The following is a 27,567-nucleotide window of genomic DNA, read 5'->3' as shown; positions in this document are numbered from 1 at the left end:
TCATAGGCCTCCCATGGAAGGGGAGCAGCAGGCAAGGTCTGCATGAGCCCCAAGATGCCTGCGCGCCTGCTGGACTTAAAGTCTGTGCCCCTCCCCGATCACCAGGGTACCCAGATCCCAGGCAGCTCAGCCAGGCCCAGAGCCCCAAGAGCTGGGCTGTTCTCTCTAACTGGGATCTGGGGTAGGGGCTGCCCCCACCACGTCCCTGGGGGACTGTCTGGGACATCTAGGCCCTGTCTTCTTGTCTTAACCACTCACAACAGAGAACACAGATGTTCTGTCCAAGAAGGAAGCCCCCACACTCCTCCCATCCTGCCTCTATTTAAATGCGTGGGCATGACCACCCTGAGCCAGCCTCTAAAGGGTCACAGGGCCATCGGGGAAGCAGTGTGGAGAAGACCTCTGGCCTGGCCTCAGCCTGCTCCCAAGGGAGCTAAGAGCTGGGGACAGAGCCTGGAAGCCGCAGCCTTTGCACCCAGGCAGGCCTGCCCACCTACCCCCTACGCCCCACACACCTGCTGACAGCCTCCTCTGTCCTGGCCACTGTGGGCAGCGAGGGGGGGCCTCCCGGCCCAGACCCCTGTTCACAGCATCCATGGCACTCACTGCCTTCTGGTCGTCATCTATCGCTGTCGGAGCCCCCACAGGAGCTGCTGTCAGAGGCCAGCAGGGGGGCCTTCCTGGTGACACACACAGAGGTACACGGAGGTACGTGGAGAAGCTGGGCTGACTGCAAAGTAGGAGGCCTGTGCTGTCCAGTGAGGCAGGAGGGACCACAGGGTGTGGCAACCCTGGCCATAGGGCTCCCTTACGTGTAGCCTTCTCACATGCAGCCTGTTGCCTGCACATGTGTACCTGTGTGGAAACCGCATGACGAGGCAAACAGGCTCACACACCTTCCATGTGGTCTCCACACAAGCAACACTGTTGCCTCCCCCATGATACAGGGCAATGTGCCCTGGTTTCACATGAAGATGCAGAGGCTCAGGAAGGGGCCCGCTCTGCCTTGTGTGGTCCTGCCACAGCTCCTTCAAGCACCGGGGACACCAGTGTTGGGAGCCAGCTGTCGCTCGCCTGGAGCTCTCAGCCTTGTCTGGGGGAGCCTCTGGGCCTTACTAGGGGCCTGGGGGCCAGGGGCTCTGATCAGGCCCCAGAACGGCTTCCTGCCAACAACCCATCCAAACACATCTCAATGCTGGGGTCCCGGTGCTGCTGTCTAGAACCAAGGGTGCAGACCTGGGCTGTACCACCTGCTCAGACGGGGCTCAGGGCCAGCCCAATGGCCTTGCCGCCTCCCCTCAGGAGGCTGGGGGCCTCCCCATCTGCACGTGGCTGCTCCAGTCCCACTGCTGTATCAAACCCCAATGTCACCAGAGACCTAGCAGCATGCGGGGCCCTGGCCACCTCCTCCCACTGACCCCAAGGAGGGGTGCCAGCTGGCCTCAGGCCTTAAACTGGGCAAGGCTAGGCCTCTGTAGGAGGCTGGGTGCCGCCTGCACTGCTGCTACTCACAGGCTTTTTCGAAGTCTTGGCTCTGGCTGCCTCAGCCTGGCTGTGTTCTATGTCCATCAGAGAGCTGCACCTGGGCCCTGACTCAGAGCTACAGACAAGGACGAGGACAGGGTCATTCCCGGGGGACGGGCGCCTCCTGACCCTGACAGGCACTTCCTGACACAGCCCCCTCCTGCCAATGCATTTGTTACCAGCAGAAAGGCTGGAATTCAGTGAACTGGCCCAGCCTTTCTCCTCTGGAGCTGAGGTGCCAGCTGCCCACACGCTGGGACCCATGTCCCTCACCACTCCCGGGGCTATGGGCATCGAGTTCGCTGGCTCATCAAACACTGCCATCCACATGGCGCCTGCTGGGGGAGAGACACAGTGGTCAGGTGTGGGCAGGCCTGCCTGGGGTGCTGCAGGAAAAGGGGAGGCAGCGCACCCCCCACTGGGGGCCCCACAGAGGTTGACAGGAACATGGGGCTGCTCCAGGACGGAGGCCCAGGCAGTGCCCCTCAGCCCCTCAGAGAATAACAGGGGACAGCTCGAGGGTCCTGACAAGCTGCCAACATCCATGGGGCGTGTGAACTCGGGCTCAGCCAGGCGCCTGAGGGCCCCCAGGCCTCCAGCAGGGCTGACGCTGATAGTGTGGAGGCGATGCCACTGCCCTCCATGACCTGGGGCTCAGTCAGGCGCCTGAGGGCCCCTAGGCCTCCAGCATGGCTGCTGACAGTGTGGAGGTGACACCACTGCCCTGTCCTACCCAGGACCGCATCCAACAGAGACGGCAGCTCACCAAGCACCACCGGGCCGTCCCTGGCCTCAAGGATGAGGCGCCTTCCTCCTATCTGGGACGTTCTTGCTTCCCCAGGGTGTTGCCCTTGCTCTCTCTTTTGGCCTCAGCTAAGAGCTCGGCACCTCCTAACGGAGATCCCCGCCCCCTCCCCAAAGTCCTGAGTGGGTCAGTGCTGCCCCCAGGGCAGGGGTAAGGAGAGGGGTCTTATCAGCCATGCAGCCTGCGGGGTGGACTGGCTCCTGCCCTAGATGTCAGCCGTGACGGTGGAGGCCAGCCTGTGCTGCTGTGCTGGGGTGGGCATCAGGCCTGTGCCGGATTGTGTGGGGGCCGGGTGGATGATGGGGACTAGGTGGACACCACCCACCAACCTTGGTGACAGTGGCAGAGTGACAACAACCGAGAGGCAGGGGCAGGAGACCACCTTGTGCCGGGCACAGGGCAGCACAGACCCCTACTCAGGATGGCTGGGAAAGAGCTGGGGATGCGGGTTTCGGGCCACAGTGAGTCCCAAATGCCTCAGCTCCAAATGAAGCCTCCACACCCCTAGGCCAGGGTACCATGTCCTGTCCCTAACACACACGTCCCCGGCCTCTGACCCACAGCACCACCTTCTGAGTCACCCTCCAGAGGAGGGGCTTTGTTCTTTCCAGGGGCTGGGGGGGCACCTGCCCCAGGCGCATCACCGTGTGCTTCCAAGCTCGCCTTCCCATCCTGGCCTCCGCACTCTGGGCCATTCTTTGAGAAGCTCTCTGAAGCATGGGGGGCTCCAAACCTCGGGGAGATGCAGAGTCAGATGCCTGGTGGCCCAGGACAGATGCCTAACACTGAGAGTCAGTGACAGCACCAGGCTCCAGGCTGAGGGTGAGCACAGAATGTCCTGAGTGAGGAGCACGAGTTGCTCCAGGCCTCAGCTCTGGGCTCCTGAGGGTCACCCACTGCATTGGGCCCCAGTGCTTGCAGGACGGGTGTGCTTGCTCTGCGAGCCAGCATAACAAACAGCAGGGTGTCTGGGCATCTGATCGGTGTTCTGGGGGCTGCACCTCCTCGGCAGAGGCTTTGGGGGGATGCGCAGGCCCCGCACCTGGCTCTGGCCTTCACCTGGGCAGCACAGTGAGTGTCGCTGTCCTCCCAGATGTCCTCGTCCTCATCAAAGTGCTGGATGCGGTCGCTGCAGCAGGCCTCAGAGCTGCGCTGGGCTGCAGAGTAAAACGCCAAGGTCAGTTTCCAGAGGGTCTGGGGGAAACAGGAGGCGCTCTCCCCACAGGGCTCCCAGAGGGGCTTAGTTCAGGATGTGGGCGCCATGGGCTAGAGGGCATGATGGGGAGGGTCAAGAAAAGCGACTGTTCCTAGCTCCACAGAGGGGCCTCTCCCAGCCCCACCGCACAGGCCCATGACAGACCGAGCCATGGGCGCGGCCTGAGCTGCCTGGGAAAAGGGTGCCTGCATGACCCCGCACAGCACCATTCGCTCACACTGTCCTCGTCAGTGTCGATGTTGAAGTTGATCTCCGTGATCCTGTCAAATGGGGCGCTGCAAGAGCAAGGGGGATGGCCTCGGCGCTCCCTGCCCCGCCCACTGCTCCTCTGGGGGCCTCAGCGCTCCTCCCCCGGTGCTCATCTGGGGGCCTCAGTGCTCCTCCCCCTGTGCTCATCTGGGGGCCTCGGTGTTCCTCCCCCAGTGCTCATCTGGGGGCCTCGGTGTTCCTCCCCCAGTGCTCATCTGGAGGCCTCGGCGCTCCTCCCCCACTGCTCACCTGGGGCCTCAGCGCTCCTCCCCTGGTGCTCATCTAGGGCCTCAGTGCTCCTCCCCTGGTGCTCACCGGGGGCCTCAGCACCCTCACGTAACTGGAAACACCTGTTATCTCCCGGCAAGGCTTCAGGGAGCTGCCCCCATGGGACTTCAGCAGCAAGGAGGGGGAGTCGCGCCTCGTGCAGGGGGCATCCAAGTGGACTCACTTGATGTTGTCGTCATGGTCTGCAAACTCCTCATCATTGAAGCCAAACTGATCCACAAAGTTGGCAGTCATCTGCTGGATCTGGTAGTCAGAGAAGGCCTGGGAGGGAAGGAGGGACGGAGGGAGGGAGGGAGGGAGGCAGGGACTGACGCCGGTCATAGAGCAGTCCTCAGGCCTACAGGCTGCTCTTTGGGAACCACAGTCTCTCTAGTTGTTCAGGAGCTTCTCCTCCAGCAAAAGTGGGCAGTAAACTCTGACTGTTCAGGGCTCACGATTCTACCAAAACTCAGGCTGCGTGCTCACTGTGGTCACCTCTGATATACGTCCCATATTCTTTGACTTTCAAGTTTATCTGCTGTGTCCTCAGTGCTCTCATCAAGGTGGAGTGACTTTGGGGTTCTCCCCTCAGACCCACCCTGCCCCATATGTGCTTGGAGGCGAGCCCCCTCTCCCTTTTGCTAGTGAGATGCCATCAGAGACTCGTCTGGAGGACCAAGCGCAGAGCACACAGGTGCTGGGAAGGGCCCGGCAGGGTGCAGGGGCTGGCCACGCCCTCACCTGCTGAAGGCAGGTGCTTTCCCTCATTAGGGAAAGCACCCTCAATGTCCTCACTCGAGGAGTGAAGGTAGTGAGTACTCACCTAAAACACAGGCCAGATGGGGTGGGTGTGTGAGCCAGCCCAGCACCCCAGACCCTGCCCAGCCCAGGGCTCCCAGACCCTGCCCAGCATGTCACTCATCAGATCTCTGGGCCCCAGAGGCCTCGCTGTGTAAGGAGGTGCCCAGGTGAGGCCAAGGCCCCGCGACAGCCCAACATCCATGTGCAGGGGGCAGGTTGGTCTCAGGCATATGGAGCCCTCTGCCAACAAGCTACAGCTCCTGGAGTGGGAGGGAAGGGACCTGGGGCCAACACTGGCTCTGCACAGAGGTCCTCAGAGACCAGCCCTGGGTGTGGCACAGGACAGGGTCTGTGTTGCAGACATCAGCCTGGAGGACAGACTGCACACTTGCAGGGTATGCTCGGGCACCCGCGTCCAAGAGGAGCAGGCAGGTGTGCAGCCCTTGTGCCTCTCTTGGCCTCTGCCTCGGGGCAAAGACAGGAGCGTCTGACAGCGTCCCAGCACCGTGCATGCACCAAGGGGGCAGCCCCGAGCCTCCTGCATCCCAGCACCTTGTGGGCACCGAGGGGGCAGCCCCGAGCCTCCTCTCCAAGTCCACAGTGTTCCTGCGGTTGGTCTCTGTCAGCGTCTCCTCCACGAAGCTTTCCTAGCAGCCATGGTAATCCACAGGGAGCCCTGCAAGGGAAGTGCTGCCTGGCGAGCCCTGGGAGACCCCGTGCAGATGGCTCAGGGCACTCAGGAGCTCCGGCAGGTGCATCCTGGGTCCAGGAGGATGGGGCGGTGCTACTGTGGTCAGCCCATCTGAGGGCCTGAAGCAGAGGCTTTGCTGGATGGGAAGGAGGCAGCATAGCCGCGTGTCCAGAGGGGCCTGGGGCCACAGTGAGATTGAGGTGCAGCAACTGTGGGCAGGGTGGTGGGCACTTCTGCCCCTAGTGAGACCTCAGTGGGCAACCGAGTTCCAAGTCTGTTGGTGTGCAAGCCCATTCTGAGGAACTCCCAGAAACGCAGAAGCTGTGGAACAGAATCTGAGAAAGCAGCAAGCTTCCTTCACCCTGCCTCACAGGCCCAAACTCAGCAGCAGCCTACAGGCCTGGGTGTGTGTCTTGTCTGTTTTTCCGGGGAGGTCAGAACCCTGGAAGGATTCACAATCTGGAGACTGTGTGGGATGATCCAAGAGCTTCCTGCTTGCCCCTCGCCTCCCTAAACTGCCCCTGCCCTGGGGAGCCCTCCCTGGCCTCCACGTCCACCCATCTCTTTTGCCCTCCTGTTGCCCTGCTCTTACTATTTGTGATGGCGGCTGGCAGGCCTGACCTTGCTAGGAGCTAATGGGGCCCAACCCAGGAGACCCCTCACCCTATGGTCCTGGGGTGCGGGGAGGACCATCCAGAGCTTCCTCACCTTGTACTGGTATAGGGAGGAGGGGCCACGGCTGGGCCCGCCTCTGCCACACATGTGCTGTGCCTGTGTCCACCTAACCCACTGTGCTCTTAAGAAACAGGGTGCTACCTGTTCCCCTGAGACTTGTGCTATGAAGTCTCACACCTGAGTGAGAATGTGAGACTCTCCAACGACCTGAATGCAGAGCAAAGCTGGCACATGGCCAGGACTGCCAGCACCAAGGCAGGACTCCATGAGCTGCAAGGAGGCTGGCGGCGCTAATGGCTTCGGAGCACCAGCTCCGGAGTCACCAACTGCCCCCAGCAGGGACTGTCTCTTGTGCCACATGCTGACGCCTGGTAGGGTCTCCACAGAAGTCTGCCCAACAGAACTGACACATGAGACCCGGGTCCCCCTGAGGACAGATCTGATGAGGGAAGTGAGAGGACAGAGACGGCTGCGGGGTCTTTCACTGTCAGTGCAATCAGCACCTGCTGATGGGCAGAGGGGAGCCTCAGGCGGCAGCTCCTTCAGAGCCCCGGTGCTCACGACCAGCAAAAGGATGACCGGGTGGGGGGCTCACCTCAGATGACCTCACTGATGTGCGTCTGCACAGAGCCCCACACCAGGTTCTGCACCAGCATGTTGGTGATCTGCGTGAGGTGACCTATGTTCCCACACCTCATGCCACCCGTCACCCTAAAAGCCACAGGCACCATGAGGGTGGCCACCTGGCCTCAACCTTGCCAGACCCATGACCCGGTGAGCCAAGTGGCACAGGTCTCCAGGTTCACCTCCAGAGCAAGTGCCCGGCCCTTGCCCAGAACCCGTGCCCCTGGCCCTGCCTCCAGGACACTTCTGTTTGAGCAGCACCTGCCACGTGCAGCAGGCTCACCCCAACCTCACTACCAAAAGTGCCACTGAGACAGATGTGGAGACAGACATTGCTCTCATCCCCTTTTATAGACAGGGAAACAGAGGCAGAAAGGCTGTGGTGTGGCCTAAGCCCTGCTGGTGGCAGCAGTGGCGCAGGAGCTGAGCCCACGCTGTCAGCTACAAAGCTCAGGCTCAGCACCCTGCGGGGAGGGTCGGGCGGGACCTCCATGCTGTGCAGCCCAGCTTAGCCTCTGCTTCCCCACAGCTGCACTCAAACCCCTCCCAGCTTCAGTGAGTCCCTCCTCATATCGCCCAGAACCAGACAGCTCCAAGCAGGACAATGAATGGGTAGGGATGACTTTGGGTCCAGGACAATAAGCAGGACATGTGTCCTGACCAGAGGGAGCATTCATTAAGCAGAAGACATGGAAAGACCAAAATAATGTATCCCCATGTGCGAGTGCTGACGGAGCACCTGAGTTCTTGGGGAAGATCAAGAATGGACAGGGGACCCACAAGAGGGCAAAGCCTAGGCAAGCCAGGCTGGGCAGGGGCCAGAGCAGGTGCCTGGTGGGGATGGGACTGCTTCCTGTCAGCTCCCTGTGTCCTCTCCCCAAGTAGCATTTGCAGCTGTCCACCCAGCAGGAGGGCCCCTTGCATGGCAGCCTCAGAGTGTGGAGCTGTGTCGCACACCCAGCGCTCCACCAGAGCCTGCAGTCCTGCACGCAGCATCACCAGTGCCCGGCTGAGGTGCATCTCTGCATCCCTGAATGGCCAGGCTGGGTCCCTCCATGTCCGAGTGGCTCTTATTGTGTGTGGTCGTTGGCTTGCCAGGCCTCCAGGATCCTCTGCACCAGGCAGCACTTCTGAAACAACTGGGGGTGGCAGGGGCTGTAGCGTGAGTCAGGGTCTGACTTGGCTCACCACAACCTCTGCCTCCCAGGTTCAAGCGATTCTCCTGCCTCAGCCTCCTGCGTAGCACCCGCCACCATGCCCAGTTAATTTTTGTATTTTTAGTAGAGACGGGGTTTTGCCATATTGGTCAGGCTGGTCGTGAACTTCCGACCTCAGGTGATTTGTCCACTTCAGCCTCCCAAAGTGCTGGGATTACAGGCGTGAGCCACCATGCCTTGCCTCTTTTGTCCTTAAGTTGGAAGCTTAACTCATTGATTTGTAGCCTTTCTTCTTTTCCAGTCTGTCTTTAAAAGGCTACATTTCCCTGTATACAATGAACTTTAACTACATTCTACACATTTTGCTATGTAGTACTTTTATTATTCTTCAGTTCTAAGTATTTGAAAAGTTCCTTTATAATTTTGTCTTCCTCATAAGTTATTAGAAGTGTGTTAGACTCTCAAGCACGTGAGGGTTCCATCCAGGATGGGCAGGCGTGTGCACATTGTCCACCACACAAACGTGAGACTGTGAGGTGCACATTCAGAGACTCCCCAAGGGAGCCCGGACCTAAGCAGCATGGGCTGAAGCCCAGAGGAGGTTCTGGCCACCTAGGCACTCCCCTGGGGGACAGAGGTAGCTCAATGAGGACAGCGGGTCTGCAAGCTACCATCCATAGGCCAAATCCAGCCTATCACTTGCTATTGTAAATATAAAGTCTTAGTTAAACACAGCCATGCCCGTTCATTCACATATTGTCTGTGGCCACTTTCACGCTTCAAAGGCAGAACTGAATGGTTATGACAGAAACTGTATGACCCACAAAGCCTAAAATATTTACTATCTGGCCTTAAGAGAAAAGTTTCCTGATCCCTATTCTAGAGCTGCCGTGTCTAACATGGTAGCCACTGGGCAGCCACACATGGCTATTGAGGACTTTAAGTGTGGCTTGTTCAAATTGAGATGTGCTGCAAGTATAAAAGACACATCAAAGTTTGAAGACTTTATTAAAAAAAGACAATGAAATATGTCATTAATAACTTTTATATTGATTACATGTTGAAATTATATTATAGATAATATACACTGGGTTAAATAAAATATTAATACAATTAACTTTACCTGCTTCTTTTTACTCTTTAATGTAGGAAACTTTAACATATGGGGTTCTCATTATATTACTAGTGGAGAGCATTGCTCTAGAGTAAGGTTTAATTCAGCTGCCAAGTAACTTAGCACACATTATCCTATAAGATAATGGCAAACTTGAGGTTTACACATTTCCATTTTCCTCAGTGTGGTGACTTTATGCTCATGAAAATGTAGTGACTTATATAATCTAGGAAGTAGACCACAAAATTCTGCATATATTTTTGTCTTCTAAGCAGCTGTCCATGATTAATTCATTCATCAAAAGCATTGGTATTACAGAAAGTTTGTGAAAGATCACACAGCTCAAAAAACTGAAAAAACAATATTTTTACAAAATTTTATCATTCTAGGCTTAAAACTGTGAAAATCTATTAAAATCACAGTAGTAACCACATTGAAATCTGAAAAAGGGAATATACCAAACAACAGTACTTATGTTTGGGTGACAAAATTTAGCACTATTCTTAAAACTTATTTTCCAAATTGCTGTGATACTTTTTTTACAGTTAAAACAAGAAATTCTAATAATTTGAAGTCAAAAAATACAAAATCATAAAACCTTTGGAAGTATACGTTTTACAATATACTAAATACTATAGAGTTAATATTTCAAGACAAAAATACAAAATAAAATTTAAAAGTTGAATTTAAAAAATAAAAGTACATATACCTAATCTCCCAAAATCTTTCTCCAGGAGCATCAGGATTCTACAAATCAATGCTATCTAACTGACGAAGAACCAGCAGAGCCTGAATTTTTTTAAAAAGAGAAAGGCAAAGAGAAGACTCACTCAAACATGTTTGGTAAACATAACACTGGAGTATGTATTGTATAAATGCTAAGAAACTGAGCTATTTCATTTGTAGTTTCAATACATAGTAAAAGGTAAAAAGAGATAAACTCTGGTGAACACAAACCTCTAGGGAATAATACAGACAGAATGAAATCATTTTATTCCCATCATTCTTACTCTAACTGGCATAACCATATAAAGCTAAAAGATGAATTCAGAACAATATACAACTGTAAAAACTCCTTTAAGAAACAAACAAAATAATTTCAACAGATATTAAAGAACTCTATGAAACAAAAAGTTAATCCCCAAATAAGAAGGGCTTGCCAAAATTAATACACACAGCAAAAGATAAGTAAAAATTGTCTCACTTGCCACAAAGTCACTTGTAACAGAAAAGAGCAACTATTTTTCAAAATCAAGAGAGAGGAAGCAAAATGGATTTTGTATTTCATAGCAGATTATCCATTCTAAAGTATTTCAATTGACCATAGAACTGAAATTGGAATTTGGTTCAGGGAACATTAACAGGAATTAAATAATTCACTTATAATGTATAACATATAGATTATTATATAAATTAAAACCATCAAAGATGTAAAGAATAAAACGTAAACTCTTCCTTCAAACTGATCCTATCTTAACTCCAATTCTATAATCCCAACTCACATTCCTGCCACCACTCCTCCACCCCCAACCCAGCAGACACTGTGAAGCTCTGGACATTCCTTTCAGTCCTTGCTCAACATACCAACATATAAAGGCCAGACCCATATTATCTCATTTCAAACATTGTTATTGTAATTACTTTGAGATATTTAATGAAAATTGCAATTAATTGTGAGAATCTCAAAAAACTATTAATGTAAAGCTCTCATATCAAGAAAAAACAAGACAAATTAAAAATCAAATTTGCTACTATTGTACCAAAACTTGGTACAATTTACTGGCAGTAGCTTTTTCAAGTGGCAAATTCTCTATATTTTTGTTTGATAAAACTTTAAAAATATATATTGAAAGAAAACGTGTTAGCCTTTTCCCTGCTTTGATTTTCTTTTCACGTTCCCTTTTTTTTTCTGTATTTTCTACGTTTTAACAAAGCCATAAACACAGTATACTCACTTGACGTATCATATTTTTCCATACTGCCATGTGATCCATATAGGTTTTTGTTGTTGTTGTTGTTGTTTTTTGAGACAGACTCTTGCTCTGTCACCCAGGATGGAGTGCTGCGGCGCGATCTCGGCTCACTGCAACTTCCGCCTCCCGGGTTCATGCCATTCTCCTGCCTCAGCCTCCCGAGTAGCTGGGACTACAGGCACGTGCCACCGCGCCCGCCACCATGCCCAGCTAATTTTTTGTATTTTTAGTAGAGATGGGGTTTTACCATGTTAGCCAAGATAGTCTTGATCTCCTGACCTCGTGATTAGCCCGCCTCGGCCTCCCAAAGTGCTGGGATTACAGGCATGAGCCACCATGCCCCGCAGATATATATAGGTTTTTGTTTTTTTTTTTCTTTGAGACGTGGCTTCGTTCTGTGGCCCAGGCTGGAGGGCAGTGATGTGATCTCGGGTCACTGCATCCTCCAACCTCCCAGGTTTAAGCAATTCTCTGCCTCAGCCTCCCAAGTAGCTGGGATTACAGGGGTCCACCACCATACCCAGCTAATTTTTTTTTTTTGTATTTTTAGTAGAGACAGGTTTCACCATCTTGGCCAGGCTGATCTTGAACTTCTGACCTTGTGATCCACCCACCTCAGCCTCCCAAAGTGCTGGGATTACAGGCAAGACCCACTGCGCCCGGCCCTATATAGGTTTTAATGAATGTTTATCAGCTCATCAAGTTAAAATACCATTCTCGTTATTGAATATTAACCCATTCTCCTCCTAGTAAAGTTCTTCTAATATTCTCCTATTATAATCAAGAGCAATAAGTACCTATGTGTGCAGCTTTTTCCTTTTGAGTTATATTCATAACATTTTTAAAGTCATAGAAATTGAATTATTTGTACAAAAAAAATGAAATGTTTGTATAGCTCCTGCCAAATAGGGTTCTGAAAAGACTACAAGAAATGTATCAATTTATGGGACCAATAGCAATGTACACAAATATGGAAGCAATGACTAAGTAATAAGTGCTAAACCATTTTTTTTTTTGAGATGAAGTCACGCTCTTGTCTCCCAGGCTGGAGTGCAATGGCGTGATATCAGCTCACTGCAACCTCCGCCTCCCAGGTTCAAGTAATTCTCCTGCCTCAGCCTCCCGAGTAGCTGGGATTACAGGTGCCTTCCACCCCACCCGGCTAATTTTTTGTATTTTTAGTAGAAATGGGGTTTCACCATCTTGGTGAGGCTTGAACTCCTGACCTCGTGATCTACTCACCTCAGCCTCCCAAAGTGCTGGGATTACAGGCATGAGCCACTGCGCCCGGCCAACACCTGAGAACTTTCAAAACTGGGTTGTTCATAATTAGAATTTTAAAAATCCACAGTCCAAATCTGATAAAGTTTTGCTCTTTATTTAATGTTGCCATATCAGAGTTGAAGTTTTCTCAAGTACCTTTTAATGATTTCACTTATTTTGTTTGATATGCTTTTGTATCTTGTGAATACCTCTTTTAAAGTATGTTAATATTTTATTTTGTTTAAGAAAAATGAAATTTTACAATATGAATAAATTTAAGATCAAAAGATTTAAAAGTACCATCGAATATAGTCCCATCGTTTTGTCAGTGTGCTATACTGGACTACAACATAAATACTATTACTTTTAACTTAAATGGTAAGGTGGCAAGTCAATGTATCAAATGCTGTGAAAGGGCTAAGAGTATTCAAATAATATGTTTGAAAAGCTTTGGAATGAAAATTTTATATTATATTTTCAGTGCCATTTTTCTCTAGGGCTTTTGATCTGAATAAAATGCTTTAGCTTTATCTTTCCAAAGCATCTTATTAACTCCATCTTCCTTAATATGGGCCCTTCGGTCAAGGCTTACTATGTATTTAATACTATGTATTAATATATTATTAATGATATAATTATTAATCATATAATTAATAAATAATATAATTAATAATATATTAATATATGGATTATAATTAATAATAATTAAGAATTAATAATATATTATTAATAATATATGTATTAATATATGTATTAATATGATGTATTAAATACATAGTATTTAATACAAGTATTTATCAATTATCAAATATAATCACCGTGGAGAAATTTTCCTATTCCATACATCTAAATTCAGAACCTTTTTGAAAACCAAGAGTGCGTTTCGTAAAAAGAAATATGCAAAGAAAATAATAATAATTTTTTTTTTAGTAGTTTAGCAATGCGTATTGGACTTACATTGGTGGTGATTTGATGAGTGAATTTACCAGCACATAGTGAGTTGTAGAGTGTGAGTGAATTCTGCACCAGGCAGATCTATAGAAAAAGAAAAAAAGCAGATTATTTCTATGAGAAAAATACTCAGTAATACAAACGAAGACAAAAAGAACAGCAAATAGAAAGTTTTTAAATAATAATAATAATAATAAAAAGAAAAAAATAAATAAAAAAAAAATAAAAAAATAAAAAAATAAAAAGACCAATTAAAAAAAAAAAAAAGAACAATGAGAACACTTGGACACAGGAAGGGGAACATCACACACTGGGGCCTGTTGTGGGGTGGGGAGAGGGGGGAGGGATAGCATTAGGAGATATACCTAATGTTAAATGACGAGTTAATGGGTGCAGCACACCAACATGGCACATGTATACATATGTAACAAACCTGCACATTGTGCACATGTACCCTAGAACTTCAAGTATAATAAAAAATATATATATATAAAAAATTAAAAAAAAAAAACAACACTGTTTTTAAGGTCTTGAAATGAACATCAATACGTAATAGTGAGAAATACCGATAAAGGTGAACCTGTTATCCCTCTAGTCTTTCCATTTATAAAGGATAACGGCATCAGTAAACATAGATAAAAACCAATGCCCTCACCTTAAACTGTTGGTTGTTGTGAGGGCTTACACGAAAGCAAGAAACAAGGCAGTCAATCATAAGATCCACATCTGCAGGCTGACTGCCTCTTGAGAATGGCTTACTTGGATTGAAAAGCAGGTTCTATAAAAACCCCAACAGAAAACAAAAGCCTTTGAATACCCATGCAGTATTTCTTTACTAATATGTAATAACATCAACACATTATCCACATACATGGCAGTAAAATTCAGTTGCCAGAAGCAGCACAAAGCACCAATACTGTGGTTCATCAGTCTGATACAATTCTTCCTATACCATATATAGGTTCCTTTCAGGCCCTGATTGCCACGTTATTTTAAACCCAAGTCTGTATATTTATGCTCATTTAAGAAAACAGTGTTTGCTTCATATTCTCAGTCCATTTAGACTGATGAACGCAGTAACAACAAAAGCAAGTCCTATGAACTTATCAAAGAAGAATCAGAACTTTAATGTTAGCAATTCTCTTTGACATAATACTTACGCTAGAAAATTAATTTAATTTTCTTAAACTTTGTAGTAGAGAAAGAATAAGCATGTTACCTTAAGATCAACTACCATGGACTGAACAAGTAGGAAAGTGACAGCGTTATCTTCCCGATTGATGTAAGCACTTGCTTTACACAGTTTGGCACAGGCAATTGCAGCACTTTCTGTCAGCTGCCTACTTCCTCCGTGGCCAGCAAGAGCTTTTCAGACTGTCCAGAAACAATTTCTACAGAATTCAAATACAGCGATAAGATAATATATGAAGTTTCTTCTATTCCAGATTTACCTAATATGATAGCAAATTAACAACCTCTAAAACTCATACTATAAAGAGTGCATAATTTATATTTCTGGTTTTCAATTTCATAATTTAAGTAGTGGTCATCATTTAAATGTGTCTCAAATTAAAAAAAAAAATCTTTTTTCTATTTTCTTTATTGAATTTTTAAGGGTATGTCAAAAACAGTCCTTCCCAAACAAGGGAGCTGTTTTCTGAACTTTTTTTTTTTTTTTTTCTGAGATGGAGTCTTCCTCTGTTGCCCAGGCTGGAATGCAGAGGCACCATCTATCACAGGTGCCTGCCACCATGCCTGGCTAATTTTTGTATTTTTAGTAGAGACAGGGTTTCACCATGTTGGCCAACCTGGTCTCGAACCCCTGGGCTCAAGTGATCCTTCTTCCTCAGCCTCCCAAAGTGCTGGGATTACAGGCATGAGCCACCATGCCTAGGCTTCAACTTTGAATTCAGCTGATCATATCTTCTTTTTGATATTTAAAATCTAAATATTGTACTCTCTTGGCTCTGGTCTATGATAAACTGTTCCATCCTTTTCTAACACTCCAGGCTATATTCAAACTTCAGCCTTCTAAATAAGAATATATTCAAGGCTGTTCTATCGCTCTAAATTTGCTTCTCAAAAAAAAATTACATATTCTTGTGAATGTCAACCCCTCTTTACAGTTCATTAACAAATTTCTTCCCTTGACTTTTCTCCTAAATGAATATCTCACATCTCCACCTACATGTGTGCTCAAATGTAACATGTCAACAACTAAACTTACCCAACATCAGCACGATATATTCTTCTCAAGTGTACATGGAACATTCTCCAAAACAGACCATATATTAGGCTACAAAAGAAGTCTTAATACATTTAAAGAAATTGAAATCATACAAAGTATGTTTTCTGATCATAATGGAAATGAAAAACCAACAGCAGATGAAAAACTAACAAATTCACAAATATGGGAAAATTTGTGAATCATAATAGATCAAAGGAAAAAATCATGAAAGAAATTAGAAACCATCTTGAGACAAATGAAAATGAAAACACAGTACACTAAAACTTACAGGATGCAGTGAATGCAGGGCTAAAAGAAAAAATTAAAGCTGTAAACATTTACGTTAAAAAAAACAAGAAAATTCTCAACTCAATAACCTAACCATACACCTCAAGGAACCAGAAAAAGAGTAAACTACACCAAAGCTAGCAGAAGGAAGAAAATAGTAAAGATTAGAGTGAGAACAGAGAACAGAAAAACATGGAGACAAATTACAAAACCAGAAGCTGATTCTTTGAAAAAGTTGAGAAAACTCTAGCTAGTTCGATTAACCAAAAAATAAATAAAGAGAGACAGAGAGAAAGAACACCAAATTACTAAATATAGGAAAGTGGTGACACAGCAGTGGCTCATGCCTGTAATCCCAGCACTTTGGGAAGCCGCGGCAGGTGAATTTCCTGAGGTCAGGAGTTTAAGACCAGCCTGACCAATGTGGTAAAGCCCCTGTCTCTACCAAGAAGACAAAAATTACACAGGCATGGTGGTGCACGCCTGTAGTCCCAGCTACTAGGGAGGCTGAGGCAGGAGTATTGCTTGAACCCAGGAGGTGGAGGGTGCAGTAAGCCAAGATCGTGTCACTGCACTCCAGCCTGGATGAAAGAACAAGACTCCATAAAAAAAAAAAAAGTGGTGACACTACTGATTTACAAAACTAAAAAGGATGATGAGATGATACCATGTAAAACTGTATGCAAACAATTTGAATAACCTGGACAAAATGGACAAATCCCTACAAACACACAATCTACCAAAACTAACTCATAAGGAAATAGAAAATCTAAATAGAACTATAACTAGCAAAGGGATCAAATCAGTAATCAAAAAGCTCCCAAAGGAAAGGTGAGGACCAGATAGCTTTCACGGGTTGATTCTACCCAAAATTTAAAGAAGAATGTTTCTCAAACACTTCCAAAAAATTAAAGAGAAGGGAACACTTCTCCCCCTTAGTTCTATGAGTCCAACATTACTCTGATACCAAAGCCAGACAAAAATACTACAAGAAAACTACAGGCCAATATACCTTAGGAATATTGATGAAAAACTCAACAAAATCAGCAGCCTATTAAAAGGATGACACACCATGACCAAGTGAAACTTACTCCAGGAGCACAAAATGCTTTAACAACAACAAAAAATCAATGTAATACATCACATTCATAGAATGAAGAAGAAACTCCACATGATCATCTGAATTGATACAGAAAAACCACTTGACAAAGTTCAGCACATTTCATGATTACAAAAACCCTCAAGCTAGGAATAGAAGGAAATTTCCTCAACATAATAGAAGCCATATATTAAAAACCAATAGCTAACAACATACTCAATAGTGAAAGACAAAGTTTTCCCCCTAATATCAGGAACAGGATGAGGATACCCACTTTTTCTACTTCTATTCGGCATAATACTAGAAATTCTAGACAGAGCAATTAGGCAAGAAAAAGATGGAAAAGTCATCCAAGTTGGACAGAAAGAAGCAAAATTATGTCTATTCACAGATGATATATATGTAGAAATCCCTAAAGATGACACATACACACCAAAAACAAACTGTTAGAGCTAATAAATTCAAAGTCATAGAATACAAAATCAGCACACAAAAATCAGGTGGATTTCTATACATTCACAACAAAAAATACAAAAAGGAAATTAAGAAAACAATTCCACTTATGATAACATCAAAAAGAAAATATTTAGGGATTAATCAATGAGGTGAAAAACTTATACAATAAAAAACTACAAAATATTGCTGAAAGAAATTAAATATAAATAAATGGAAAGATATCCCACGTTCCTAGATTGTTAAAGTAACAATATTACCCAAAGCAATATACAGATTCAATGAAACCCCTATCAAAATCCCAATGGTATTTTTTTGCAAAAAAAAAAAAGAAAAACCCATCCTAAAATTCATATGAATCTCAAAGAACCACATAATAGTCAGAAGTATCTTGAGAAAGAATAAAGTTGCAGAACTCACACTTTCTTATTTGAAAACTTACTACAAATTTACAGTAATCAAAACAATGTGGTACTAGCATAAGCACAGTCATATAGACCAATGGAATAGAGAGCCCAGAAAGAAACCTCACACATATGACCAAACAATTTTTGAAAAAGGTAGTAAGACCATTCAATGGAGAAAGAACAGTCTTTTCAACAAATGATGCTAGAAAAACTGATTATCCAGATGCAAAAGAATGAAGATGGACCCTTCCCTTACGTCATATACAAAAATTAAATCAAAATAGATCAAAGACCAAAACTTAGCAGTAAAGCTATAAAACTCCTAGGAGAAAACAAAGGAAAGAAATGTTTCCAACATTGGATTTGGCAAAGATTTCTGGTGTATGATGCCAAAAGAACACAGACAACAAAAGAAAAAACAGATAAATTGGACTTCATCAAAATAAAAACTTGTGTCTATCAAGGACACTATCAAGAAGATGAAACAACAATCCACAGAGTGGAAGAAAATACTTGCAAATAATATATCTCATAAGGGATTAATAACCAGAATATATTAAAAATTCCTATAACTAAAAAAATAAAATTTAGAGTCTTACACTTTACAGTTTTTTTTTAAAAAACTGAAAATAGATGAACCAAGCCATTGCCTGAAGAAATAACAATATAAATAAAATGAAAGCTAAAATTAATGAAACAGAAAAATTTAAATGCTAGGAAACAGCCAGGCTTGGTAGCTCATGCCTGTAATCCCAGCACTTTGGGAGGCTGAGGTGGGTGGATCACAAGGTCAGGAGTTTGAGACCAGCCTGACCAACGTGGTGAAACCCCATCTCTACTAAAAATACAAAAATTAGCCGGGCATGGTGTCGGGCACCTGTAATCCCACCTACTCAGGATGCTGAGGCAGGAGAATTACTTGAACCCGGGAGGCGGAGGTTACAGTGAGCTGAGATCATGCCACTGCACTCCAGCCTGGGTGATAGAGCAAGACTCTGTCCCAAAAACAACAACAACAACAACAAAAATCAAAGTCTAGGTTTTAAAGACCAATAAAATAGTAAACATGAAAGAGGAAAAAGAGAAATGAGGAAACAATTACAAACATGGATACTGAAGATAATTATATGAGAACATAGAAATATAATACAACTTTTATATAATTGTACAAGTAAAATATATAAATATTGTATACAACTCTGCACTGATAAAATTGAAAAATATATTTTCTGGCAAAGAACAAACGATCAAAAGTGACTTTAAAAAAAGAAATTCTTCAAAAAATTAAAAATAGAATAAAGATATGATCCAGCAATTTCACTTCTGGATATATATTCAGAAGAATTAAAAGCAGGGCTTTGAAGTTATTTGTACACCCATGTTCACAGTAACATTATTTATAATAGCCAAAAGGTGGAAACCAAAAAATCCATTGGCAGATAAATTTAGATAAATAGAATGTTGGTATATACATACAATAGAATATCATTCAGCCTTAAAGAGGAAGAGAATCTGACATGCTACAACATGGTTGAATACTACTTCAGCCATAAAGAAATAATGAAATCCTGTCTTTCAAGGCAACATGAATGGAACTGGAGGATATTATGCTAAGTAAAATAAGCCCATGTCAAAAAGGCAAATACTGTATGATTCCACTTATGTGAGGTATTCAAATTCAGAGAGACAGAAAGTAGAAGGATGGTAGCAGGAATTGCGGGTGGGGAAGAATGGAGAGCTGTTGAATAGACACAGAATTTGTTTTGCAAGATGAAAATGTTTTGGAGATTGGTTGCACAACAATGTGAAAGATGGTGCTACTAAACTGTACACTGAAAAATGGTTAAGATGGTAAATTTTATGTTATGTGTATTCTACCACATAAAAAATTTTAAAAAGAGAGAGAAAAGCTACATAGATCCATAAGGCAGCTCAAATAAAAGGTGAATAATGAGTTATTTTAAATAGACAACAAATAGATAGGCTAGTTCTAGAAATAGCATAAGAAACTAGTAGCAGTACTTGACTTAGGAAGAAAAGTATAAACTGAAGGTCAAGAGGGAATAGGAAGCTTACTTTTCCACTGAATTCCCTTCCTGATGTACAGTGAAAATTTCCATTATGTCAATTTTTTTTTCTTTAAAACTAATGATAAGTGGTAAAGTGGAAGATGGCCAAATAGGAACAGCTCCAGTCTACAGCTCCCAGGGTGAGCGACACAGAAGATGGGTGATTTCTGCATTTCAAACTGAGGTACTGGGTTCATCTCACTGGGGCTTGTCAGACAGTGGGTGCAGGACAGTGGGTGCAGTGCACCGAGCATGAGCGGAAGCAGGGCAAGGCATCACCTCACCCAGGAAGTGCAAGGGGTCAGGGAATTTCCTTTCCTAGCCAAGCAAAGCTGTGACAGATGGCACCTGGAAAATCGGGTCAGTCCCACCCTAATACTGCGCTTTTCCAATGGTCTTAGCAAATGGCACAATTATATCCCGTGCCTGGCTTGGAGGGTCCCATGCCCACGGAGCCTCGCTCATTGCTAGCACAGCAGTCTGAGATTGAACTGCAAGGTGGCAGCGAGGCTGGGGGAGGGGTGCCCACCTTTGCTGAGATTTGAGTAGGTAAACAAAGTGGCCGGGAAGCTGGAGCTGGGTGGAGCCCACTGCAGCTCAAGGAGGGCTGCCTGCCTCTGTAGACTCCACCTCTGGGGGCAGGGCCTAGCTGAATAAAAGGCAGCAGAAACCTCTGCAGACTTAAATGCCCCTGTCTGACAGCTTTGAAGAGAGTAGTGGTTCTCCCAGCACAGAATTTGAGACCTGAGAATGGACAGACTGTCTCAAGTGGGTCCCTGAACCCCGAGTAGCCTAACTGGGAGGCACCCCTGAGTAGGGGCAGACTGACACCTCACATGGCCGGGTACCCCTCTGAGATGAAACTTCCAGAGGAATGATCAGGCAGCAACATTTGCTGTTCAGCAATATTCGCTGTTCTGCAGCCTCCACTGCTGATACCCAGGCAAACAGGGTCTGGAGTGGACCTCCAGCAAACTCCAAAAGACCTGCAGCTGAGGGTCGTAACTGTTAGAAGGAAAACTAACAGACAGAAAGGACATCCACACCGAAACCCTGTATGTACATCACCATCATCAAAGACCAAAGGCAGATAAAACCACAAAGTTGGGGAGAAACCAGAGCAGAAAAGCTGAAAATTCTGAAAATCAGAGTGCCTCTTCTCCTCCAAAGGAACACAGCTCCTCACCAGCAACAGAACAAAGCTGGACGGAGAATGACTTTGATGAGTAGAGAGAAGAAGGCTTCAGACGATCAGTAATAACAAACTTCTCTGAGCTAAAGGAGGATGTTCGAACCCATCGCAAAGAAGCTAAAAACCTCGATAAAAGATTAGACGAATTTCTAACTGAATAACCAGTGTAGAGAAGTCCTTAAATGACCTGATGGAGCTGAAAACCATGGCACAAGAACTATGTGACGCATGCACAAGCTTCGGTATCCGATTTGATCAAGTGGAAGAAAGGGTATCGGTGATTGAAGATCAAATGAATGAAATGAAGTGAGAAGAGAAGCTTAGAGAAAAAAGAGTAAAAAGAAATGAACAAAGCCTCCAAGAAATATGGGACTATGTGAAAAGACCAAATCTACGTCTGATTGGTGTACCTGAAAGTGACGGGGAGAATGGAACCAAGTTGGAAAACACTCTGCAGGATATTATCCAGGAGAACATCCCCAACTTAGCGAGGCAGGCTAACATTCAAATTGAGGAAATACAGAGAATGCCACAAAGATACTCCTCAAGAAGAGCAACTCCAAGACACGTAATTGTCAGATTCACCAAAGCTGAAATGAAGGAAAAAATGTTAAGGGCAGCTAGAGAGAAAGGTCGGGTTACCCACAAAGGGAAGCCCATCAGACTAACAGCAGATCTCTCGGCAGAAACTCTACAAGCCAGAAGAGAGTGGGGGCCAATATTCAACATTCTTAAAGAAGAGAATTTTCAACCCAGAATTTCATATCCAGCCAAACTAAGCTTCATAAGTGAAGGAGAAATAAAATCATTTACAGACAAACAAATGCTGAGAGATTTTGTCACCACCAGGCCTGCCTTACAAGAGCTCCTGAAGGAAGCACTAAATATGGAAAGGAACAACCACTGGTACCAGCCACTGCAAAAACATCTCAAATTGTAAAGACCATCGAGGCTAGGAAGAAACTGCATCAACTAACAAGCAAAATAATCAGCTAACATTATAATGACAGGATCAAATTCACACATAACAATATTAACCTTAAATGTAAATGGGCTAAATGCTCCAATTAAAAGACACAGACTGGCAAATTGGATAAAGAGTCAAGACCCATCAGTGCATTGTATTCAGGAGACCCATCTCATGTGCAGAGACACACACAGGCTCAAAATAAAGGGATGGAGGAAGATCTACCAAGCAAATGGAAAACAAAAAAAGGCAGGGGTTGCCATCCTAGTCTCTGATAAAACAGACTTTAAACCAACAAAGATCAAAAGAGAAAAAGAAGGCCATTACATAATGGTAAAGGGATCAATTCAACAAGAAGAGCTAACTATCCTAAATATATATGAACCCAATACAGGAGCACCCAGATTCATAAAGCAAGTCCTTAGAGACCTACAAAGAGACTCAGACTCCCACATAATAATAATAGGAGACTTTAACAACCCACTGTCAACATTAGACAGATCCACGAGACAGAAAGTTAAAAAGGATATCCAGGAATTGAACTCAGCTCTGCACCAAGCAGACCTAATAGACATCTACAGAACTCTCCACCCCAAATCAATAGAATATACAGTCTTCTCAGCACATCGCAGTTATTCCAAAATTGACCACATAGTTGGAAGTAAAGCTCTCCTCAGCAAATGTAAAAGAAGAGAAATTTAAAAAAAACTATCTCTCAGACCATAGTGCAATCAAACTAGAACTCAGGATTAAGAAACTCACTCAAAACCACTCAACTACATGGAAATTGAACAACCTGCTCCTGAATGACTACTGGGTACATAAGGAAGTGAAGGCAGAAATAAAGATGTTCTTTGAAACCAATGAGAACAAAGTCACAACATACCAGAATCTGTGGGACACATTTAAAGCAGTGTATAGAGGGAAATTTATAGCACTAAATGCCCACAAGAGAAAGCAGGAAAGATCTAAAATTGACACCCTAACAACACAATTAAAAGAACTAGAGAAGCAAGAGCAAACACATTCAAAAGCTAGCGGAAGACAAGAAATAACTAAGATCAGAGCAGAACTGAAGGAGACAGAGACACAAAAAACCCTTCAAAAAAATCAATGAATCTAGGAGATGGTTTTGGAAAAGATCAACAAAATTGATAGACAGCTAGCAAGACTAATAAAGAAAAAAAGAGAGAAGAATCAAATAGATGCAATAAAAAATGATAAAGAGGATATCACCACTGATCCCACAGAAATACAAACTACCATCAGAGAATAGTATAAATACCTCTATGCAAATAAACTAGAAAATCTAGAAGAAATGGATAAATTCCTGGACACATACACCCTGCCAAGACTAAACCAGGAAGAAGTTGAATCCCTGAATAGACCATAATAGGTTCTGAAATGGAGGCAATAATTAATAGCCTACCAACCAAAAAAAGTCCAGGACCAGATGGATTCACAGACAAATTCTACCAGAGGTACAAAGAGGAGCTGGTACCATTCCTTCTGAAACTATTTCTATCAACAGAAAAAGAGGGAATCCTCCCTAATTCATTTTATGAGGCCAACATCATCCTGATACGAAAGCCTGGCAGACACAATAAAAAGAGAGAATTTTAGACCAATATCCCTGATGAACATCAATGCAAAAATCCTCAATAAAATACTGGCAAACAGAATCCAGCAGCACATCAAAAAGCTTATCCACCATGATCAAGTTGGCTTCATCCCTGGGATGCAAGGCTGGTTCAACATACACAAATCAATAAACGTAATCCATCATATAAACAGAACCAAAGAGAAAAACCATGATTATCTCAATAGATGCAGAAAAGGCCTTCAACAAAATTCAACAACCTTCATGCTAAAAACTCTCAATAAACTAAGTATTGATGGGACGTATCTCAAAACAATAAGAGCTATCTATGACAAACCCACAGCCAATATAATACTGAATGGGCAAAAACTAGAAGCATTCCCTTTGAAAACTGGCACAAGACAGGGATGCCCTCTCTCACCACTCCTATTCAACATAGTGTTGGAAGTTCTGGCCAGGGCAATTAGGCAGGAGAAGGAAATAATGGGTATTCGATTAGGAAAAGAGGAAGTCAAATTGTCCCTGTTTGCAGATGACATGATTGTATATCTAGAAAACCCCATTGTCTCAGCCCAAAATCTCCTTAAGCTGATAAGCAACTTCAGCAAAGTCTCAGGATACAAAATCAATGTACAAAAATCACAAGCATTCTTATACACCAACAACAGACAAACAGAGAGCCAAATCATGAGTGAACTCCCATTCACAATTGCTTCAAAGAGAATAAAATACCTAGGAATCCAACTTACAAGGGATGTGAAGGACCTCTTCAAGGAGAACTACAAACAACTGCTCAAGGAAATAAAAGAGGAGACAAACAAATGGAAGAACATTCCATGCTCATGGGTAGGAAGAATCAATATCGTGAAAATGGCCATACTGCCCAAGGTAATTTACAGATTCAATGCCATCCCCATCAAGCTACCAATGACTTTCTTCATTGGTGTGGTTCACCACCACCAACCACAGTGAGGCGAGCCACTGGGCCGCAGGCTCTAGCCTCCAGCAGCCAGGCACAGAGCAGCTCTTGCTGACGGCCACCTGCTACCACTCCAACCACGCTGCTGTCTCCATGGCCATCTTCTTTGACTACAAAAGAATAAAACTAGGTATCAATGAGAAGAGTAATTTTGGAAACCATACAGTCACGTGGAAGTTAAACAATACGCTCCTGAATGAATGACTAGTGGGTCAATGAAGATACTAAGATGGAAATTGAAAAATTTCATGAATCAAATGGTAATGAAGACACAATATACCAAAACTTATGATATGCCAAAAACAGTACCAAGGCAGAGATTCATAGCTATAAGTGCCTACCATCCAAACAGAAGAAAAACTTCAAATAAACAATACATCTTCAAGAACTAGTAAAGTAAGAACAAATTAAACCCAAAATAAGAAAAGAAATAATAAAGATCGTAACAGAAATAAAATTGAAATAAAAAATACACAAGATTAAACAAAAAGTTGGTTTTCTGGAAAGCTACACAAAACTGACAAACTTTTAGCCAGGCTGACTAAGAAAAAAGAGAGACGATTCAAATAAATAAAATCAAAAAATAAAATAGACATTACAACTGATACTTCAGAAATTCAAAGGATCTTAACTGGCTATTATATGCCAATAAATTAGAAAGCCTAGTAGAAATCCTAGACACATACAACCTACCTAGGTTGAACAGTGAAAACATCCAAGACCAGAACAGATTGGTAACAAGTAATGAGATCGAAGCCTTCAGAAAAAGTCTCCCAGTAAAGAAAAGCCCAGGAACTGATGGCTTCACTGCTGATGGCTTCACACCACACATTTACAGATCTAGTACCAGTCCTACTCAAACTATTTTGAAAAACAGCAGGGAATACTTCCAAACTTATTCTATGAGGCCATTATTACCATAATACCAAAATCAGACAAAGACATCAAGCAAGGAGACTACAGGCCACTATCTCTAATATTGATGCAAAAATCCTCAACAAAATACCAGCAAATCAAATTCAGCAACACATGAAAAAGATAATTCATCACGATCAAGTGGGATGTATCCCTGGGATGCAAGGGTCATTCAACACTTAATGTGATACATCATATCAACCAAATAAATGACAAAACAGCATGATTATGTCAACTGAAACTGAAAAAGCATTTGATGAAATTCAGCATTCCTTCATGTTATAAATCCTCAAAAAACCAGGTACAGAAGAAACATACCGCAACATAATAAAAACCACATGAGAGAGACTCACAGCTAGAATCATATAGAATGGGGGAAAATGGAAAGCTTTTCCTCTAAGATCTGGAACATGATAAGGATGCTCACTGTCACCACTGTTACTTAACATAGTACTGGAAATCCTAGCTAAAGCAATCAGTGCAGCCCCTGATATGGCCCCCAACCCACCCTGCCCCCTGCCGCCAGCAGTGTAGCCCCCCCCATAGCGCACCCAACACACCCAAACTGCCCCCTCTCCCCGCACGTGGGCATTGCAGCACCCCATAGCGCCCTCAACCCGAAACCCCCCCACCCGCACCCCCGAGCAGTGCAGCCCTGGATAGCACCCTTAACCCACCTCGCTGCTGCCAGCAATACAGTCTGGGATAGTGCCCCCAACTAGAAGGCCTAGCGGTTTTCTCTCATCCAATCAGAACATGAAGTCCAGGAACCTGGCTTGCATAACCTCAGCATATAAAGCATGCTAAAGGGGAGTGGCGCCATTGCAGGCTGTTGTGCCTCAGCGTTCCCGGCCCCTCCGTTCACACCTTACAGAAGGCGAAAGCGGAGTCCCCCGCCACACGCTGGGGGCTGGAGGCTGGAGGCTGTATCCTGTGGCACCAGGGCTTGCCTCTGCATAGTGTGTGGCGGCGATGGAGACAGGCAGCTGGCAGCGAGAGCTGCTCCTTGCCTGGATACAGGAAGGGAAAGAGGAGGCACCTACCACAGGCTGGAGGCTAGAGTCTGTGGGACTGCGGCGGGCCTCGCTGGCTTGCCTCGCTGCTGTGGGTGGCAGCAGCGGACGCTGCAGCCGGCCAGAGTGTAGAAAGGCGATGGGGTAGGTGCGCTATCCGGGGCTACACTGCCCTCGGCCGGGGGCAGGTAGGGGTGTTATTCCGGGCGTCACTACCTTAGGTATGCTATCCCGGGCTGCACTGCCCACAGAAGCTGGGGGGCGGGTTGGGGGCACTATCCTGGGCTGTATTGCCAGCAGCAGTAGGGCTGGTTGGGGGCCCTATTGGGTGCTACACTGCCCGCGACAGGGGGCGGGTTAGGGCCGCTACTGTGGTTAAGCTGCCGGCGGCGCCGGGGTGAGGGGACTGGTCGGAGTGCTGACTGGTCTGGCTTCATTGCCCATAGTGGGGTGGGGGGTGGTATGGGGGCTGCACCGCCCTCGGCGGGGGGCTTGTTGGGGGCGCTATCTGGGGCTGCAATGCCCCCCGCAGGGGATAGGTTAGGGGCAGTATCCGGTGGTACACTGCAGGTCGGGGGGGGGGGGGCGGGAAAGGGGGGGAAACAGGGAGGTGATTGGAGGGGGTGGTTTCGGGCTCTATGGCGGGCCAGACTGCTCATGATAGAGGGGGGCGTTGGCTGCGCTATTCGGGGCTACACTGCCAGCGGCAAGGGGCAGTTTGGGGGCGATACCCCACCGGTGGCAGGTGGGGAGATGTGGTGGGTTGTGGGCACCATTAGGGGGCTGTACTGTGGTCAGTGGGAGCGAGTTAGGGGAGCTATCAGCTGCTGCACTGCCTGTGGCGGGGGTCAGGTTTGGTGCGCTATCGGGACCATATTCTCGGTAGTGGCATAGGGGTTAGGGGAGCTGTCGGGGGCTAAGCTGTCCACGGCGGGTGCGGGTTGGGTGTGCTATCCAGGGCATCATACCCCGCGGCTGGGGGATGGTTGGGGGTGCTATCCGCTATCTGGGACTGCACTGCCCATCGTGGGGAGCGGGTTGGGGGCCT

At 45.6% G+C, this 27,567-nt stretch overlaps 1 pseudogene; it reads right to left on the bottom strand.

The window, feature by feature from the left end:
- Positions 1 to 493: 493 nt before the first annotated feature.
- On the bottom strand, positions 494 to 26,111 carry LOC100453923 (serine/threonine-protein phosphatase 6 regulatory subunit 2-like; annotated as a pseudogene).
- Between the last annotated feature and the right edge of the window lie 1,456 nt (positions 26,112 to 27,567).

This window comes from Pongo abelii, chromosome 17, assembly GCF_028885655.2.
Source record: "Pongo abelii isolate AG06213 chromosome 17, NHGRI_mPonAbe1-v2.0_pri, whole genome shotgun sequence".
Classification (NCBI taxonomy): Eukaryota; Metazoa; Chordata; class Mammalia; order Primates; family Hominidae; genus Pongo; species Pongo abelii.
This window is presented reverse-complemented; position numbering and strand designations above follow the sequence as displayed.